The sequence below is a fragment of the Ptychodera flava genome, chromosome 21, assembly GCF_041260155.1.
Source record: "Ptychodera flava strain L36383 chromosome 21, AS_Pfla_20210202, whole genome shotgun sequence".
NCBI classification, from domain to species: Eukaryota; Metazoa; Hemichordata; class Enteropneusta; family Ptychoderidae; genus Ptychodera; species Ptychodera flava.
The window spans coordinates 29,614,068-29,619,229 of NC_091948.1; positions in this window are offsets into that span (position 1 = coordinate 29,614,068).

Genomic DNA, 5,162 nt, shown 5'->3' on the forward strand with positions numbered 1-5,162 from the left:
TAGAGATAATTTCAATATTGTATAGCTTGCGTGTAGTTTTCTTTATTTGACCATCTTTTGTTGCGGCCAGCGGGTCCGCTTGGAATTGTACCACTTTGCTGAAGACAATTTTAGACAGCCATTTCCATTTGCCTTGCCGACTTCCCGTGGTCGTAACACAATATAATCCAATTATTTGAAAAGATAAACCATGGTGACGTCTAATAATATCAAATTAATTTCGATGAGTAGACTCTACCAGAGGTTGTATGTAGATAGAACTGGTAGCCCGGGATTGCGAAGAAACGGAACAACCATTACTCTGTATTCGATGTTTTGGAAATGATTTTGCTGTTGTCAAGAAGTGAACGCACCCAAAGAAAGAGGAGAAGTATTTTCGTATATTCAAAAAACAGTCTCTATTGAGATCAAATCAATTCATAGTTTGTAAAACAATGCTTATGCAAATTTCATAAACAGATGTTCACAGTACTACCGGTGAGTGACTTTCACTGAAGTTTAAGAAGGGTCATTCTTTGTAAGGCTTGTGTGAGGAATACAGCATGCATGTTTAGCGTCCACTTCTTCTCGCCTCTAATTGTTAGTGACGAAATTAACTTTGTAAACTCTTTGAAAATCGATTTTCATTATGATTCGACATCAACAGACCTCCGACGCCTAACTTTCCTCCAGCTCTACTGTTTACAGCATCGAATGAATCAAATTAAATACATACTTCTGGTCATTTGTTTAACAGGACTTTGAATACTCTTGTGACTACTACAGGTCCACACTTAAATCATATTTCAGTATATATCGAGAGCAAAGTAAGTTGTCCATAGCCCGCTGATATTATCATGCGCTCGTTGTGTTTGACGATTTGACACGAACTCTGCCTTGAAGCCGATCAAGTACAAAGGGATGGATTTTGTTGATTATACATTGAAACCTTTACAAATATCGAGTCTATATTTTTTTTCATTAAAGGTGCGCGTTCTGTGTTCATTATACGGATTGCAAACAACTTATACGATTCTTTACGATTATAATGTAATGTAGCAATCTACATGTCAGCTTTGGTTGTTTTTCTAATAATGAATAATTTGTTCAAGCACTGCAGTTTTGTCCGGATATTTGAGATAAGGAGATAACCTGTCAATTCTCCTTCTGAGTCTATAAAGTGCAAGAGATGCAGCACTTGAACGGGGGCGAAATAAGATTTAGAACGTAAGTTTCTAGTCAACATTGCAAAATTCGCTGCTTTCGTTAAAGTACAAGGGATATCGCTTAATTGTAATGAAACCGACTATCCAAATCAAGTAAAAGTCATCACTGTGGTAAATATAACACATGCTCTTTCATTCCACATGTGCAACATTTGTTTCTGCTGACCAAAAAACACGATAAAACTAGCGTGTCGTGATTTGATTATCAATGAAGAATGACCATTTTGTAAAAAAATGCCACTCACATTTGAAAGCATAACGTAGAATTCGAGGATCGTGTAATTACTGTTAGAACACGCCGATGGTTTTGTGAAGGGCACTGCCTGTATTTTAATTTATGCGACGGCCTGGAAATGCGCCACCAGCGGCAGGATATTTTGGTCAGTTTTTGACAAAAAAAAGTCGAATTTCATCAACTTTGTAAGGGAAATCTCGAAAACCGATATTTCTAGATCGTACATATAGTATCAGGCATGAGAGTAAAAGTAAACCAAAGTTTGTTCGGCGATTCGTAGGCTTCACATCTGCCCGTGAATTTTGAAAACTCAGAATATTGCTGATCGTTTGTCTGTACCTCAAAATTCACCCCGTTTTGGGCCTTTCGAGGCATATATCGAGATAATTATACCATAGACATTTGTAAGGGAAAATCATAATTGGCAGCCGGGGGGTTTGATGATCGGCGATTGTTAGAACGTTGTTGCTCTCACAATTCTACGTATTTTAAGCAAATGTCTCGTGGCCAAGATGTTTCACATTAACGCTCCATGTTTTATGAAATATATCTTAGCCAAATATTATATCAGAAAGTTATAACGGGATATAATCATACGTGTCTCTACTTGAATGTCAAGGAAACCATTAGCATAAAACTGCGAAAACAAGATAATTTCCCGGTTCTACTGCTCGATGTTGATTCGAAATAAGCTTTAGAAAATTAAGTTTCGAGTCAACATTGCAAAATTCGCTGATTTCTTTAAAGTACAAGCGATATCGCTTAATTGTAATGAAACCGACTATCCAAATCAAGTAAAAGTCATCACTGTGGTAAATATAACACATGCTCTTTCATTCCACATGTGCAACATTTGTTTCTGCTGACCAAAAAACACGATAAAACTAGCGTGTCGTGATTTGATTATCAATGAAGAATGACCATTTTGTAAAAAAATGCCACTCACATTTGAAAGCATAACGTAGAATTCGAGGATCGTGTGGTTAGTGTTAGAACACGCCGATGGTTTTGTGAAGGGCACTGCCTGTATTTTAATTTATGCGACGGCCTGGAAATGCGCCACCAGCGGCAGGATATTTTGGTCAGTTTTTGACAAAAAAAAGTCGAATTTCATCAACTTTGTAAGGGAAATCTCGAAAACCGATATTTCTAGATCGTACATATAGTATCAGGCATGAGAGTAAAAGTAAACCAAAGTTTGTTCGGCGATTCGTAGGCTTCACATCAGCCCGTGAATTTTGAAAACTCAGGATATTGCTGATCGTTTGTCTTTACCTCAAAATTCACCCCGTTTTGGGCCTTTCGGGCCAGATATCGAGATAATCATATCATAGACACTTGTAAGGGAAAATCATAATTGGCAGCCGGGGGTTTGATGATCGGCGATTGTTAGAACGTTGTTACCACCCTCTTCTAATCAAACACAATTATGTCAATTATTCAGGGTCATATATACACACAATAGTGCATATTTTTAATTCTGAAAATTTTTTTTTACAGTTTTGTCATAGACTCCCATGTATAGTGGATCAACATTTTATGCGGAATTCCAAAAACAAAGTTATTATACACAGATGCACATTTTACCACCTTCTTCTAATCAAGCACAATTATGTCAATTATTCAGGGTCCATATATGCACAAATAGTGCAAATTTTTAATTCTGAAAATTTTTTGACAGTTTTGTCATAGACTCCCATGTATAGTTTTGTCATAGACTCCCATGTATAGTGGATCAACATTTTGACAGAAATTCCAAAATCAAATATCTTGTTCACATGTGCACTTGTAAACAACCCATGCTAATCAAGTATATCTATATCAGTTATTGAACATCTGTATATGAACAGATATAGCTAGTTTTATACTGGAAAATACATGTTCGTAGTTTTCTTATAGTCGACTACATGTATAGTGAATCAACATTATCGATAAAATCTAAAAATTACATTTTTGTAATGGGCATGCACTTTTTACCTGCAACTTCAAGCAAAGTACATTCACATGAATAACACACATATGATTTGATATTTTTGGACAACGCGTTATATCGGCCACATTTTGCCTTTCTGTCGGGAGGGCGACTTAAAAAGTATAGCAAGTCAGAAGGGGGTCTTTAACACATTGCGGTTTTTTTTGGGGGTATTGAGTAACAGGGGAGGGTCACTTATTTTCAAGCACGGATAAGGGGGAGGGTCACTAATTTTTGTGCATGAACTTTTGAAGGGTCACTATTTTTTACGCAGCGTATTTTCAAAAAACACCGGCCCACCCCCCCCCCTGTAATTTATGTCCAGTCCCTTAGTGACGAAATTAACTTTGTAAACTCTTTGAAAGTCGATTTTCATTATGATCCGACATCAACAGACTCCGACGCCTAACTTTCCTCCAGATCTACTGTTTACAGCATCGAATGAATCAAATTAAATACATACTTCTGGTCATTTGTTAACAGGACTTCGAATACTCTTGTGACTACTACAGGTCCACACTTAAATCATATTTCAGTATATATCGAAAGGAAAGTAAGTTGTCCATAGCCCGCTGATATTATCATGCGCTCGTTGTGTTTGACGATTAGACACTAACTCTGCCTTGAAGCGACCAAGTACAAAGGGATGGATTTTGTTGATTATACATTGAAACCTTGACAAATATCGAGTCTGTTTTTTTTTCATTAAAGGTGCGCGTTTATTATACGGATTGCAAACAACTTATACGATTCTTTACGATTATAATGTAATGTACCAATCTACATGTCAGCCAAGGTTGTTTTTCTAAAAATGAATATATTGGAAGAGCACTGCAGTTTTGTCCGGATATTTGAGATAAGGAAGATAACCTGTCAATTCTCCTTCTGAGTCTATAAAGTGCAAGAGATGCAGCACTCGAACGGGGGCGAAATAAGATTTAGAAAATAAGTTTCGAGTCAACATTGCAAAATTCGCTGCTTTCGTTAAAGTACAAGGGATATCGCTTAATTGTAATGAAACCGACTATCCAAATCAAGTAAAAGTCATCACTGTGGTAAATATAACACATGCTCTTTCATTCCTCATATGCAACATTAGTTTCTGCTGACCAAAAAACACGATAAAACTAGCATGTCGTGATTTGATAATCAATGAAGAATGACCATTTTGTAAAAAAATGCCACTCACACTTGAAAGCATAACGTAGAATTCGAGGATCGTGTGGTTAGTGTTAGAACACGCCGATGGTTTTGTGAAGGGCACTGCCTGTATTTTAATTTATGCGACGGCCTGGAAATGCGCCACCAGCGGCAGGATATTTTGGTCAGTTTTTGATATAAAAAAGTCGAATTTCATCAACTTTGTAAGGGAAATCTCGAAAAACGATATTTCTAGACGTACATATAGTGTCAGGCATGAGAGTAAAAGTAAACCAAAGTTTGTTCGGCGATTCGTAGGCTTCACATCTGCCCGTGAATTTTGAAAACTCAGAATATTGCTGATCGTTTGTCTTTACCTCAAAATTCACCCCGTTTTGGGCCTTTCGAGGCAGATATCGAGATAATCATACCCTAGACACTTGTTAGGGAAAATCATAATTTGCAGCCGGGGGTTTGATGATCGGCGATTGTTAGAACATTGTTGCTCACACAATTCTACGTATTTCAAGCAAATGTCTCGTGGCCAAGTTGTTTCACATTAACGCTCTATGTTTTATGAAATATTGTAGCCAAATATTATATCAGAAAG